The sequence below is a fragment of the Nomascus leucogenys genome, unplaced genomic scaffold, assembly GCF_006542625.1.
Source record: "Nomascus leucogenys isolate Asia unplaced genomic scaffold, Asia_NLE_v1 Super-Scaffold_485, whole genome shotgun sequence".
Classification (NCBI taxonomy): Eukaryota; Metazoa; Chordata; class Mammalia; order Primates; family Hylobatidae; genus Nomascus; species Nomascus leucogenys.
The window spans coordinates 40,178-57,104 of NW_022095775.1; the positions used below are offsets into that span (position 1 = coordinate 40,178).

General features: G+C 38.6%; 1 long non-coding RNA gene across 2 annotated transcripts; it reads right to left on the minus strand.

The window, feature by feature from the left end:
• Window positions 1-10,757: 10,757 nt before the first annotated feature.
• Window positions 10,758-15,367, minus strand: LOC115833655. Of its 2 annotated transcripts, none has more exons than XR_004029027.1 (3): window positions 15,341-15,367; window positions 13,149-13,274; window positions 10,758-11,661 (listed from the first exon to the last, which is right to left on the minus strand). It is a non-coding gene; the product is annotated as an uncharacterized LOC115833655 (long non-coding RNA). The 2 variants fall into 2 exon arrangements; XR_004029026.1 differs by lacking the exon at window positions 10,758-11,661 and adding an exon at window positions 12,776-12,814.
• Window positions 15,368-16,927: the final 1,560 nt, after the last annotated feature.

Sequence of the window (16,927 nt, forward strand, 5' to 3'; positions counted from 1 at the left end):
CATTATTTGATGACATAAATCAAACTGGAATAAATAAAGAACCACATCACCTTCACGGATGGATAATCTCATTATTTTAAAGATGGCAATTAATTCCAAATTAATATATAAATGCAGTGGACCAAAACAAGCTAATATTAAAATTATTTTTAGTTATATAACTTAATAAATAGACAAGATTTTGAAAATAGAATGAGAGAAATTTATTTACCCATCTACCAGATATACTAGGAAGTTTCACAATATTTACTTCCAAAAATTTTAATTCCACTAAATATAGAACAAAGACAAGAGAGTTGACGATGTTAACTTGGATGATTAACCAACTATAGATTTAGACACGATTTGAGGGTGACGTAAAATAACACCTAATTAAATTTATCTCCATGGATTTATTAAGGCAAATGTTTCCTTTGGTTATCAAGGAAGGCTATGCCAATAAAAACAGCATCTTCAAGCACTGTGTTTATTACATGAGGAACTGTGCACACATAGATAAAGATGCAGAAGTAACCCCTCTGAATTTATCAGAGACTATATGTAGTAGTTCGAATGTATGTGTCCCTCCAAAATTCACATGTTGGAACTTAATATCCTATGTAATGGTATTAAGAGGTTGGGGCTTTGGAGAAGTGAGTAGGTTCTGAACATTCCGCCCTTATGAACAGGATTAGTGCTCTTATAGAAGAGGTTGATGGGAGTGCCTAGTCCCTTGTGCCCTTCTGTCTTCCCCTATGTGAGGCTGTAGCAACAAGATGCCATATTGGTAGCAGAGAGTAAATCTTCACCAGACACTACATCTGCTGGCACCTTGACCTTTTACTTTGCAGCCTCCAGAACTGTGAGAAATAAATTGCTGTTGTTCGTAAATTACCTAGTCCATGGTATTTTGTTATAGCAGCAGGAATGGATTAAGACACTAGCCAAACCTCTTCTTGGGATGTAATGTCTTTTCCTTATTGTTGTGTAAAAGACCGCTACACTGCCATGAACCAGCTCTTTGATTTAACAAGCAGGAAAAAAAAAAAAAAAAAAAAAAAAACATTAGGATATGGCTTTCGATCCTTTTACCTTAATGAGATCTTAGTCTCCTTACATTTATTTGTTTGTCACCTATACAACCTAAAATTGTCAGATACCTAAATATTTTTTAAAAAATTACCACAGGTTTACTGCACTTTACACTTTAGTGAATGCCCTTAAGCCCAGAACGACAAATATAATACTCTGTTTAATCCTTTGAGTACACATTGGCCATGTAAATAGTCCGTGTAATTTACGAAGAAGTGACCTCAATTAAATTGTGCCTGTAACTGAATAAGCTAATTCAACCATTCTTAATATTTAAAATTTAACTGTTATTATACAGCACAGATACATTATCATTCTTTGAATGCATTGCTTTTTATTTTGTTTGATGTTTGTTTAAAGTGTGATATTTTGAATATTAGACATCCATTTATGTTTTTAGCTGCTAGATCATTTTTAGTAGATATTTGTTGGTGGTAGCAATCAGAGCTTAGCAGAAATGATTTTTTACAACCATTATTTAAAATATAATAATTGCCATGACCCATTTTGTTTTTCTTGAAGTAATGGTGCTGGAAACTTATTCTTTGTTCCTTACTAAAACTTTTTTTTCCTTTTTATTTTCTACCTGTTGTTAAAGATTGAATTTTCAAACTTCCCTGTCACAGGTTCATTATCTGGTAATTAATGAAAACTGTACTTCTCACATATTGGTTTTCAAATCTCCTTGGAGGCTGGGTGCAGTGGCTCACACCTGTAATCCTAGCACTTTGAGAGGCCTTGACAGGCAGATCGCCTGAGGTCAGGAGTTTGAGACCAGCCTGGCCAACATGGTGAAACCCTATCTCTACTAAAAATACAAAAATTAGCCAGGCATGGTGGCAGGTGCCTGTAATCCCAGCTACACGGGAGGTGGAGGCAGGAGAATTCCTTGAACCCAGGAAGTGGAGGTTTCAGTGAGCTGAGATCACACCACAGCACACAGCACTCTAGCCTGGGCAACAGACGGAGACTCCATCTCAAATAAATAAATAAATAAATAAATAAATAAATAAATAAAATCTGCTTGGAGACCTATGTCAATACTAAATTAAGATTTTCTCAGACATGTGGCAATGCTTTTTTGAAAATGCTTTCTTTTTTATTGTAAGTCACAAAGACTGTATCTGATAGGTAGATGTGTTTGTGTCCTCTAATGTTCCTAGTAGAGATTGACACATATACCTATAGCCTAAATGGCTTCTAGTGTGGAAGCACCTCTTTCTTGTCATTAATTTTCTCCTCATCTATGAACAGTTGTTTCACAATTGTTGAGCACTTTGTGGTATAAGCCATTTCATTATTATTGCTTTACAGTAGGCCAGTTAATTCAAATGTTAAAAATATTTCCCCTGTCTTTCAAAATCTTTTAAATATCTATGTTCATTTGATTTTGTCTTAGTTGTTGGCTTTTACATTTATTCTTCTTTTCTATTGTATCTGACTACATTATAAATGTAGAGCTTATTCACAGGATCTAGAGAAAATATTTTAAAATCTACACTTTTGAACTTTCTTACTCCTGTTCAAGCGTATGTAACATATTAATCTTTGAGGAAAATAATGAAATATTTTACTCTTTTTCCATGTTAGTTGGCATCGGAGGTCAACTCACATCCTCTTTAGACGGTAGCAATTAATTCAGGAATTGGCGTTTTCTTTCCAATTATTAGCAAAGATTTGTTACCTCACTGTCACAGCCTTCCCATAAGTTTTAGGTTATAGAAATTGTGAAAACATTTTTCAGCCTATCTTAGGTCTGAACACACCCTTCCACGTAAGCATAGCCATTAATGACTATACTCAATCTGTGTATCCAAATTTCTATCAGAAGCCAAACTGAGCCCTGGTCCTCACCAACTGTGTTTCAAGTTGCTATTTAAAAGGATAAGAAAGAAAAACATGAAGGATGTCTTTTCTGCACACAACTTATAAGTAATTCTAAAACTTATTTGGTGGCTATTTTCTGTGTATGGAAGGTAGTTTATTTTATACATGTAATTTATTGATGTCAGGAGTGACAGGCTATAAGATATCTAATTTCTGTTCATTTTTAAACACTTTATATGTTATGGACATTTTACTTTTCAATTATTTTTATATTTATTACATAATAGGTTACTTTCAATAACAATGTATAGTTGGTTAGTAAGAATAATATATTTAAGAAATAAAAAAGTTTAAAGGCATTTACTTTAATTCAACAGCTATTTTTTAATTATAAAATTAAATAATAGTAGATTTGGGAATAGAAATGGAATCAAAACAAGACCTCTAGACCTCTAGAGTATTATTATTTTTATTTTATAAATAATGCTTTTAACATTTTATTTCACCTCAAGCCACATCCTTATGTCCCTGAATTATATATGTGTGTTTGTGTGTAAAATGTTCAAAAAAAATATAATTAAAAACAGAGAAGGTAAAAATAAGTATTCACATAAAATATTTTTCTTTCAGAGTCATTTTAGAAAATGTTTATTTAATAAACTTTGCTGCTTTTTGGGGGAGGTTTTTCTTTTGGTTTTACTCATCTAGTTCTTAGTAACAAAGATTTTAACTTTGGCTTGGCTCAAGCACATATTTTCTCTTAGTTTTTAAAAACTAAATTTAATGTTAATACAAATTTATATATAATATACATCTAGTATAAAGAATAAGAATACACAAATCAAATATATTTGCTCTTGTATTTCAGTGTAGTTTTAAAAGCTAGTAAAATTGAAATATGCATAACTTCTAAATCTAGGAGAGGGCATAAAAGTAGAGTAATAAAAAAAATCCCACAAAGAAATAGTTAATCAAGTCAGGGAAAGAAAAAAAAAAGAGAAAACTTAAAGAGGAGGACAAACAGCATAAAATAAGATGGTTAAAATCAGTCCAAATATGTACACGATAAAAAACAAACATTAAATGAAACCACTAGTTAAAAGATCTACTAATTTAATAAATCTTTACTGACCACTTACAGTGGATTAAATTTTCTGAGTGTTGCAGCATTGAACACAACAGAAAAAAAATCATTGTCCTAGAACTTATATTTCATTAGAGAGGCAGACACTAGACGAATAATTAAATGATAGTAGTAAGTGTGATGGAAAAAAGGGGGGAATGAGAGCTACCAGTCCTCGAGCCCATCCTACAAGCCCAGGATAGAACTTTCACAATGTGGAGTGGCAGGTGCAGTGGGAGCTTCCACTCTGGTGGCCTTCCCCGCCCAACCAGAGAGATGCCCCGTATGACAGAACTGGGGAGATGGGAGCAACCCTTACCTAAAATACCACATATTTCCATTGTTTTTATTTAGATTCAGCAAATTTTTTGAAGAAATATTTATCAATGCATTGTATGCCATTTTAGTCAAATTTCCTCAAAAAAATTGTTATTTTTAACAATTTTGTCCCATTTTATTGTCTTTTGAAGGAAGGATTTGCCAGACTCCTCACCCAGCCATTCAGAAGCCTCATTCCCTGATTTAACTAGAAACTCTTCTTCCCCCTAGACTACTTAAATTTTACTTACCAGTATAACCAGTTATTTTATATGACCTAGGCCTAAAAGGAAGTTAGTGTAAATACTGAATTGCTTGCTTTTAAAACTAGTATCTAGCTACTATAAAATGTCTCTCAATTGCTATCTAATTTTACCCTAGTGTTCCATAGGTGATTCTCTGTACTGTCAATTGCTACAATATTTCAGCCAAATAAGTAATATCTGTATGACTTCATAGTATTTATTCACATAGTTATTATGTACTGCACAACTGAGAAATGCTGAGGCACTAAATCTCTCATTATGACTGGAGAAGAGCTTGTGTAAAAGTATGTATAACACAGGCTGCTGTCTGAAATCTGCTTTAATTTCAAAACCCCCTTTCCCAAATCATGTGGATTACGTTATTGATAATCAAAAACATTTTTTAAATAACTTTTTATAAGTCCACATTCTATGAAATAAAACAAGCAGCAAAATACACTGAAATACAGGAGGAAATAAAAGGGCTAACATAAAATAACTTAAAAGTATCTCTAAAGCTTTAGCAACCTATGGGTGGCTCTTTGGAAAATATTGTACATCTCTCAAAAGTGTTACTGCCTCTTCCACATCCGGTTCTACTTTCATTTTGTATGTATGTTACAATGGTTAATTTTAACCTGGTCGTGAGGTGCCCAAATATTTGGTTAAACATTTTTGTCAGTGTTGCTATGTGTGTGTCTTTGGATGAAATTAACATTTAAAGCAGATTGCCCTCACTAATATATGTGGGCCTCTCCCAATCAGTTGAGGCCCTGAATACAACAAAAATGTTCTTCCCCCCTTGAGTAGGAGAGAATACTTTCTGCCTGACGTTGAAATGGGACATCAGCTTTTTCCCTACCTTTTGACTTGAACTGAGATATCAGCTCTTTCTGGGTCTTGATACTACTGGCTTTGGACTAGAACTATACCATTCACTCCCTTGGTTTTCCGGCTTTTGAACTTGAACTGGAACTATGCCCTCAGCTCTCCTAGGTCTCCAGCTTCTTAACTCACATGCAATCTTAAGACTTGCCAATATCCATAATCATGTGAGCTAATTCCTATAATAAATCTCTCTGTATTTAGTTCTGTTTCTCTGTATTTCTTCTTCATCAGGATAGAATTTTACTTTAATTTAAATGATTGTTCTTTTAATTATCAATTATCCAAATTATAAGAATTCTACAAACTTGAAAGAAATGTAATCATAAATCACAAAACCTGTCACAAAAATTAAAGATGTAATTTGTGCATTGTTATACCAGGAACAATAAAAAGCCACAAATACGGCACTCTGAGCGACAAAATGTATAAATGTTCAACACATATCATTTGTGGCTTTTCAAAATCTCTCTAACACAAAGGATGTCCAACTGTACTGAAAAGATATTAATATATTCTATCATAGTTTGAATAAATGCATTTCAAACCTATAGCAAGACAGAGTATGTCTGCACTGTTCTGTGTAATCACATTATTATTTTTTCTCAAATTATTAATTAAACATACAGTCAAAAATCTACAATTTTATCTAGGAAGAATACATTTATTTATGGAAAATATTTTTCACTATCCTGTGTCTAGATTACATAAAACAGCCAGTATAAACAGCAAATAAAATTGTAAAAATTGGAAAACATAAATTTGTTTTTTTCTATTGATTCTTACGGCATAGTACACAATTTCTAATATTTAAGAATATCAATTTAATATCAATTCTAGAAATATGACTGATGCCAATAGTGTGGTGCTCACTGTTTTAAGCTGTTCATTGTAGATCACAAGTATTAGAAAATTAATATTTTCCCAGATCTTAAATTATTAAATATTTCATTTATTGTATGCAAATTTTAAAAAAATCAGCATCAGTAGTTACTAATTGGTAGTTTTAAGAGAAAAAAAAAGTAATATGACTTTAAAGTAACTTCTAACATTATGTGACCTTGAAAGAGTTATTTTGCCTGTCTGGATCTCAATTTTATTATCTAAAAATGATGGTCATATGTAATTGTTCAGGTAATTTTTTTTCTTTTCCACTCTTCTCTAATAATTTATTATACATGTTCAAGGGTAAAAAATGAAAAGTATATTCTGCATGATAATTATGTATAAGCATCAATTTTAACTACATTCTAAGTTTATATTTAAAGGATTTAAATGATTTTTCTAGGACACAAATATTTCTCATGTTTATTCTCCTGACTAGCTGAGTTCATGTATATCAAGGTTCTGTCTTCTCCTAGTGTACAAGCTATGCTTAATGTACATGCTGGTCTCCTCTTCATCAAAGATGTCCTTCTTTTCTCTCCCTTACCTCAATTTTATAATCATTTCAATGAAAAATAGTTATCACTTTATTTCCAGGCTTTCTCAAAGACAGGGTTACATCAAAGTTTTCCCACTCATGTAACTTATTTTCTTTAAAATATAGATTCATCCTCAGAAGAAATGCTGCTATTAAAAATTAAATAACGCCCCCTTTATATTTTTACATATGAAGTTTCAGAAGCTTCAGATAGGAAATGATAATTTTTCCCTGTCCATAAATATATTCAGCATATACTGTTTTATACATGGAGGCAACACATAAGGAACATTTATTCTCCATGTTTCAGTGCACCAAAGTCTCTACATGATGGTACATCTAAAATAATCTAAGGAGAACCATTGTCCAATTACCGCAGAAGTCTTTACAAAACTTCATGCTTGACTGCCAAATATGTAATTCTTTGAGGATTTATTTGCATTTTACAGGTAATATATTCAATAAAATGTTCATATCCTTAGTCCTGTTGAATTTTATTATGACCTACAGCAACCTGGGCAGTCATTGAAAAGGCATAGCAGGTGAAAAATGGAATTGTTTATATATAATCAGTTCCCTTCAGCTATGATCCTTAGCAAACCCAATCTGGATCACCTGGATTCACTCTACCTCAGAGGCAGTGATTAAGAAGAAAAGGAACATAAGAAGGTTTAAGTTGGATTCAGGCAATATGAAATTAGAGCCTAGCTTAAAAATTAGGTGTACAAGCCATATCTTCTATCTTGATCTTAGTTCTATTATCTGAATAAAAAATGAGTTTGGTATTTCAAGAATTTCCAGCTATTTGCTTCATGGTTTTCTATGGCAATTTATTAATTACTAGTAATATGATTACTTTGCCTTAAGAAGGGAGTAAGATTTACAGCAACATATGATTACATTTGGAATTCACAAATTTTAGAAAGTCAATAAATTACAGTTTCCTATGGGGGATGCTTTTCTCAAATTTTTATTTTAGTGTTCTTGAACTTTGTTCTCTTAAGGATAATATATTGAACCATTAAGATGATTTTTACTTCTAACCATTTCAGCATAGGAAAATTCAACACAATAAGATATCTTCCATTCATGTATACCAGTTTTTGGAGCCACAAAACCCTTAGATATGTCTCCTCTTTTAATGAAAGTATGATGAATGGAAGATTATGATTATGCAAATGTAGCATATATTAGAGCTGTATTGCATAACCCTCAATTTTCCCTAGTTCAATGAAGTTAAACCTAGTTTTAGGGATCAATGGGAAGACAAACTGTGGTTTAAGGAAAGCCAACACATTCCATTGATACTAATGAGTCATTGGTCTGGGAAAAGGTCTTGCCCTCAGACTGAGGACTGGAAAACAGAGGAATGAACATACTATTTCTATTTTTATTTATCTTATCTCAAATAAGAGCTTGAATGATCATGTAGGGGTACTTTATCAAGGATGCCTCCCCAGGTTACTTAGACTTGAGACTAAGTTGGCTTTTTCTATTTCTGAAACGTTGGGCTTCCCAGTGAGCCATGTTCCAGGGTATAACTAAAAGCAGAGTGATTTTAAGAATCAGAACACAAAGCAAGTGATGACAGTGGAAAACTATGCTGCCTGGGATAGCAAAGTCAATAAAAAGCAGCACTTAAAGGGGAATATTATATTGGAAAGGCAGAGTCCAGAAAGTTGGTTCAGTGGTTGTAAGAATCACTTGGAGAGCATGTCACAATAGATGCTAATATCCATGATCTCAAACTCTGACATCATGAATCAGAATCTCCAGATGATCTTGTGAGTCTGGTATTTCAACAACTAAACCAAGTAAGTCTTATGTGCAGGTGTCTTGAAAATTAATGTTCTTTTTCTTTTGTACAGTTATTATGGCTATACATTGAAAACACTTAGTGATGAGCATTTAAAATGATCTATACACACTCACCTCCAGCCCAGTTGAATGAAAATCTCTAGTGTGTGCAGCCTGGGGATTACTGCCTATAAGAAATTCCCCAGGTGATTTTAATATGCAGTCATGTTTGGGAATCACTGGCAAAATTGTAGTTATACATCAGTGTTTCTCAAACTTTAAAATGCACACAAATCACCCGGATACCTTGTCAATTTGAAGATTCTGATTTAGCTATGGCGGGACCTGAGCTTCTGCATTTTTAACGAGTTTGTAAATGACGTAAATGCTGCTGGTTCAAAGGCCATTAAGTAGCAGTGGCCTAAATCATGTGATTATTATAGAATGGTACAGTGATCAGTTCTGTTACCTGACCATAATGGCTAAACAAAACAACCAAATTATAAATTAAAAGTGGGTTGAATATATAGAACACTCATTTTTCAGCTACAATACTATCTCTACCTGCTATCCCATGTGTTGTGTTCTTTTTAGACTAATTTTGAGCGGAACTACGTTTCTTAAACTGACAGACAAGTCATAAATCAAGTGATTGCTATAAATGCTTTTTATTTAGAGAGTGTCTCAGATTTCCACCTTTCTTTCATAAACTCCTTGTTATAACTTTCTAATTCACCAATAGATGGTTGGTGTCCACTTTTCTTGAGTCTAAGACACTTCTTAAAATTTGCTTGACTTGGTCTTTTACGAACTTTTTTCAGAGGCTTTCTTACTACATGTACTAATTCTTGCCTCCTTTGTTCTTTGTCTTTCATTGCAAAGCAGTAGTTCTTCCTGGTTTATAGCATCCATGGTTTAGGATGCTGAAATACTTCCAGTAAGGATGCCGTAAGTGAATATTCTATAATCAGCTAAGCACGGACCAGTTTTCTCTCTTTCCTCTTCCCTGTGATGATAATTTTTTGGCTATTGTTGAAATCGTCCCCTTGTTGAGCTCAGCAGAGAAGGGCTTCGTCCATTTTCACATCAGCAGAAAGAATGTTCCCATGAAATTTTTATTTATCTGCCATTGTTTATCAAAAAGTGGTTTCAACAGCAATACTAGAGTTATGATATACAGTATATACTGTGTAGTCAGTACAAATAAGAGCATTAAATTAATGTTTATATTACAAATGAAGTATAATCTACATTTAAGAATCTTTATTTTATAGAAATAATTGACGGCAAAATCTTTTAGGATGATTTTGTCATCATTAGCTTTGGGTGACTGAGCTAAGTGAAAAGAGGCTAAAAGCTCATGATAATTTTTAGTTTCAAGGATTAAATTGTGCAGCGTTTAAGGTGTTATATTGTTTTTTGAGAAAACACCTTCTAGTATGTTTTTCACTTACTATAATTATTAATTTAGTAAGACAACATAATTGATATATGTTCATTAAAGCTTATACAGGTTTCAACAAAAATGCAAAAAAAATCCCAGATGTGCAGTTTTAAAAAAAACTTAACCAAATTCAACAAAGTCAAAGTCTTAACACACTTAACACAGCCTCTCATGTACTAAATGAATTACAACTAAATAGATCTAAGTTCTAGAAAATAAATAATGGAAAATAATACTATAGTGACAGAGAGATGAACAAGAATGAAATGACCAACTCATTTTCTCATTTTTATGTCTCTAATTCCTTTGGCTGGGAACAGCTAGGTAGTTTATGTGAAAAGAGCATCTGTAAATTCAGTTGAGATAAAAACAAAAAAGAATATAAGAAAATCTTTTGTATTTAAGTATAACTTGTGTATTTTCATCTATATAAGTGTATTCTGTCATCAAGTACACAGTGTAAGTCTTTCATGAATATATTTTGGATTTCAGCGCAAATAGTTAAGGTCCGAATATTAAAGATAATTTAATGAACTTAAACTTTCACTCTTTCATCTTACAAATCAACCCCATATCTTAAAAGTTGTATTCAATAAATGTCTTATAATTTTCAGAGAGAGACAGCAGAGGAAAATTATTAATCACATATTCATTTAAATTATTTATATATTTTAGGTGCATAAATGTCTCTGCAGAAATATAATTTGATCTTGTCTGAGGGTTCATAAAGCACCTCCAGACCACATATTTCAATGTTACTACTAAAAACATCAATTTTTATTGTACTTCAAATACGTGGTAGTGCTCAGCGTTCTGGATAATAAAATAGTGGAGACACAAGCTTTTTATTATAATCTGGAGTGGAGAATGATCCCACCGAGCATCTTAAATCTCTGCAATTTCTGGGAGAAAGACACATTCATCTCTACTTCAATGTTATGTTAGAACAATCGTAAGAGAAGGTCATGGGTAAGGTAAAGCACACAGAATCAATACTCACAATTTTGTAGATTCATTAATTTTATGTATAGCTTGAACACTTTCAGAGGTGTCTGCCAAAGGGATTTTTATAACAAAATATCGCCTCTGGGGAATAAAAGTTTCATTTTCTAGAACTTCTCTTTGGCTTTATTTCAAAATAAGGTGAAATCACCCACACACATACACACCACCACCGCCGCCACCCCTGCTACCACAAGTACGGAAATGTTTAAGCCACTGATGTAAGAATATGAATTTTATTATCAGAAAATGATCAGCCACAATTTGTTTGTTTGTTTCAGGGTATACATGTGCAGGTTTGTGACCAGGGTATATTGCATGATGCTGAGATTTTGGCTTCTATTTACCCCGTGACCCAAACAGTGAACATAATACCCAACAGGTAGTTTTTCAGCTCTTAGCTCTGGAGCAGGTGCCCATCCTGAAGCAGCTTCGGTATCTGGGGTAAATACTCAGGGTTCATTGTCTGGCGCCCAGAGGATTAACGACACGGACTCACACACATGAGCGGGTTAAGGAGTAGAAACTTTAACAGACAAAAAAGGAGAGAAAGAGAGAGAGCGAGAGAGAGAGAGCTTTCTCATACAGAGAAAGTGGATTGCCCACAAGGGTTTCTGGGTTTGGGGCAGGATATGATTGATTTTGTAGACAGGCTTGAGGAGGAGGTGACTGATTTACATAAAGCCCAGGATATTGGTTTCACCAGGTGTGCCATTTACATAGACCATGAAGAAACTGGCCCTCACACCCGCATCTTTTATTATGCAAATATGGTTTCTACATGACTAGCATCATGAAACCTGAACACGTGGCTTTACCTGGCCTGTGCAGTGATCCACCGCGCTTGGCTGTCCAAAGTCTTGGGATCACAAGCATGAGCCACCACGCCAGGCCGATCTATTACTTTCTGATTAATAAAGTGGGCCGGGAGCAGTGGCTCATGCCTGCACACCCAGCACCCCAGAAGCCTAGGCGGGCAGATCACCGGAGGTCGGGAGCTCCAGGCCAGCTGGACCAACATGGAGAAACCCTGTCTCAACCCCAGCAAAAAAAAAAAAAAATTAGCCAGCCATTATGGCTCACACCTGCAATCCCAGCCACTCGGTAGGCTTAGGCAGGAAAAACAATCAAACTAGGGAGGCAGAGGTCACGGCGGGCCGAGACTTGCCCACTCCATTGCACCCTGAGCAACAAGATCAAAATTCGGTCCTAAAAAAAAAAAGAGAGAGAGAGAGACCAGTTTCACCACGTTGCCCAGGCCAGTCTGGAACTCCTAGGCTCAAGGGATCGCCCGCACTCGGCCGTCCAAGGTCCTGAGACTACAAGCGTGAGCCACCACAACAGGCCAATGTATTGCATTCTGATTACCAAATTGGGCTGGGTGCTGTGGCTCACGCCTGCAATCCCAGCACCCCGGGAGGCCTAGGCAGGCAGATCACCCAAGGTCGGGAGCTCAAGGTTAGCCAAACCAACATGGAGAAATCCCCTCTCTACACACACACACTCACACACACACACACACACACACAAATTAGCAGGGCATTACGGCTCACACCTGCAATCCCAGCCACTCGGGAGGCTGAGGAAGGAGAACCACCCAAACCCGGGAGGTGGAGGCCACGGCAGGCCGAGACCGCACCACTGCATTCCAGCCTGGGCAACAATAGTGAAATTATGCCCTAAGAAAAAAAAAAGAGATAGAGAGACCGCTTTCACCATGTTGCCCAGGCCAGTCTGGAACTCCTAGGCTCCAGTGATCCACCGCACTCAGCCGTCAAAGGTCCTGGGACTACAAGTGTGAGCCACCACGCCAGGCCAATTTATTCCTTTCTGATTAATCAATTGGGCCTGGCACGGTGGCTCATGCCTACAATCTTAGGGGTGAGGGAGGCCTGGTCGGGCGGATCACCCAAGGTCGGGAGTTCCAGGCCTGCCGGACCAACATGGAGAAACCCCGTCTCTACACACACACACACACACACACACAAAAATTAGCCGGGCATTATGGCTCACGTCTGCAATCCCAGGCACTCGGGAGGCTGAGGCAGGAGAACCACCCAAACACGGGAGGCAAAGGCTACGGCGGGCCAAGACCGAGCCACTGCATTCCAGCCTGGGCAACAACAGTGAAATTCCACCCTAGGAAAAATAAAAGAGAGAGAGAGAGAGAGAGAGACACTGGTTTCACCATGTTGCCCAGGCCAGTCTGGAACTCCCAGGTTCCAGTGATACACCACGCTCGGCTGTCCAAAGTCTTGGGATCACAAGCGTGAGCCACCACACCAGGCCGATCTATTACTTTCTGATTAATAAAGTGGATCGGGTGCAGTGGCTCATGCCTGCAAACCCAGCACCCGGAGGCCTGGGCAGGCAGATCACCAGAGGTCAGGAGTTCCAGGCCAACCAGACCAACATTGAGAAACCCCGTCTCTACTCAAAAAAAAAAAAAAAATTAGCTGGGCATTATGGCTCACAACTGCAATCCCAGCCACTCGGGAGGCTGAGGCAGGAAAACCACCCAAACTAGGGAGGCAGAGGCCATGGCCAAGACTGGGCCACGGCATTCTAGCCTGGGCAACAATAGAGAAATTCTGCCTTAAAAAAAACAAAAGAGAGAGAGAGAGAGAGACCGGTTTCACCATGTTGCCCAGGCCAGTCTGGAACTCCTAGGCTCAAGGGATCCCCTGTGCTCGGCGTCCAAGGTCCTGAGACTACAAGCCTGAGCCACCACGCCGGGCCAATCTATTGCGTTCTGATTAATAAATTGGGCTGGGGCCGGGCGCAGTGGCTCACGCTTGTAATCCCAGCACTTTGGGAGGCCGAGGCGGGCAGATCACGAGGTCAAGAGATCGAGGCCACGGTGAAACCCCATCGCTACTAAAAATACCAAAAAAAATTAGCCAGGCGTGGTGGCGGGCGCCTGTTGTCCCAGCTACTCCGAGAGGCTGAGGCAGGAGAATGGCGTGAACCCGGGAGGCGGAGCTTGCAGTGAGCCGAGATTGCGCCACTGCACACCTGCCTGGGAGACAGAGCGAGACTCTGTTTCAAAAAAAAATAAAAATAAATAAATAAATAAATTGGGCCGGGCGCAGTGGGTCACACCTGCAATCCCAGCACCCCGGGAGGCCCTGGCGGGCGGATCACCAGATGTCGAGAGCTCCAGGCCAGCCGGACCAAAACAGAGAAACCCCGTCTCTACCCAAAAAAAAAAAAAAAAAAAAAAATTAGCCAGGCATTACAGCTCACACCTGCAATCCCAGCTACTGGGGAGGCTTAGGGAAGAGAACCATCCAAACTAGGGAGGCAGAGGCCATGGCGGGCCGAGACTGGGCTACTGCATTCCAGCCAGGGCAACAAGAGTGAAACTCCGTCATAAAATAAAAAACAGAGAGAGAGAGAGAGAGACCGGTTTCACCATGTTGCCCAGGCCAGTCTGGAACTCCTAGGCTCCAGTGATCCACCGCGCTCGGCCGTCAAAGATCCTGGGACTACAAGCATGAGCCACCGTGTCAGGCCGATCTATTCCTTTCTGATTAATCAATTGGGCCTGGCACAGTGGCTTACGCCTGCAATCCTAGGGGCCCGGGAGTCCTGGTCGGGCGGATCACCAGAGGTCAGGAGTTCCAGGCCATCTGGACCAACATGGAGAAACCCCGTCTCTACACACACGCACACACACACACACACACACACACACAAATTAGCGGGGCATTATGGCTCACGTCTGCAATCACAGGCACTTCAGAGGCTGAGGCAGGAGAACCACGCAAACCTGGGAGGCGGAGGCCACGGTGGGCCGAGACCCAGCCACTGCATTCTAGCCTTGGCAACAAGAGTGAAATTCCGCCCTAAGAAATAAAAAGAGAGAGAGAGAGAGACTGGTTTCACCATGTTGCCCAGGCCAGTCTGGAACTCCTAGGCTCAAGGGATCGCCCACACTCGGCCGTCCAAGGTCCTGAGACTACAAGCATGAGCCACCACGCCAGGCCAATGCATTCCATTCTGATTACCAAATTGGGCCGGGTGCTGTGGCTGATGCCTGCAATCCCAGCACCCTGGAAGGCCTAGGCAGGCAGATCACCCAAGGTCGGGAGCCCAAGGCTAGCCAAACTAACATGGAGAAATCCCCTCTCTACACACACACACACACACACACACACACACACACACACACACACAAATTAGCAGGGCATTACGGCTCACACCTGCAATCCCAGCCACTCGGGAGGCTGAGGAAGGAGAACCACCCAAACCCGGGAGGTGGAGGCCACGGCAGGCCGAGACCACACCACTGCATTCCAGCCTGGGCAACAATAGTGAAATTCCGCCCTAAGAAAAAAAAAAGAGAAAGAGAGACCTCTTTCACCATGTTGCCCAGGCCAGTCTGGAACTCCTAGGCTCCAGTGATCCACCGCACTCGGCCGTCAAAGGTCCTGGGACTACAAGTGTGAGCCACCATGCCAGGCCGATTTATTCCTTTCTGATTAATCAATTGGGCCTGGCACGGCAGCTCATGCCTGCAATCTTAGGGGTGAGGGAGGCCTGGTCGGGCGGATCACCCAAGGTCGGGAGTTCCAGGCCTGCCGGACCAACATGGAGAAACTCCGTCTCTACACACACACACACACACACACAAAAATTAGCCATGCATTATCGCTCACGTCTGCAATCCCAGGCACTCGGTAGGCTGAGGCAGGAGAATCGCTTGAACCCAGGAGGCGGAGGCTGCAGTGAGCTGAGATCGCGCCACTGTACTCCAGCCTGGTCAACAGAGCCAGACTCTGTCTCAAACCAAAAAAAAAAAGAAATTCTTCTAGTCCTTCCCGCACTTTCCATTAAACACATTTCAACTGTGTTATAGAAATACAAAGAGGAATCTAAGAGGTATTTCATAAAACATTCTAGGATATTTATGCTAGTTAACAATATGAAAGCTGGAGTTTTGAAGACTGCCTCAGTGAGCTCTTTTTTTGACTGCCTCATTGAGTTGGAGAAGCTCTGCCATCAAAACTGCTCGCAGCCTAACACTATAAGACGAGTTAATATGAGCACAACAGAAAGGTTCGAAATTCTCATAAGCTGGAACACTTACGCAAAATTTATAATGGATAAAGTTCATGTTTTAGGTTTTATTTTAAAAATGAAATACAAAAATACAGCAAAAGAGCTGATGTTATTATTATTACTACTATTATTTTAAGAGACACTGTCTCTCACTGTTGCCCAGGCTACAGTGCCTGGTGTGAGCAACAGCTCACTGTAGCCTCAACCTCTCAGGCTCAAGGGATCCTCCCACATCAGCTTAACAAATAGCTGTGACTACAGACATATACCACCATGCCTAGCTAATGTTTTTTAAATTGTAGATAGAGACAAGGTCTCACTAAGTACCAAGCCTGGTCTGGATGGAACACCTGGTCTCAAGTGATCCTCTTATCTCAGGCTCCCAAAGCACTGGCATTGCAGTTGTGGGCCACCATGATCGGCCTGATATTATTTTGAAAGCAGCCTATTTTTAAATCTTACAAGCAAATTGACCAGCTTATGGGATTATAATTGCCACATGGCTAAATAAGCTAACATATTGCTAGATTTACTTGTTAGAATAATCATAGGTCACATGAAATATAATCTTCCCATGATACTCTTTGCTAACAGACCACGTCTGCTGCAGTGTGCTCAAATTTGGAATAATATTTCAAAAATGACACTAATCAATAAATGGCACTGGCAGACAAATGAAGAGTGGAAGAAAGAAGTGGCATGGAGAAAACTTGGGGTGGATAAGAAGA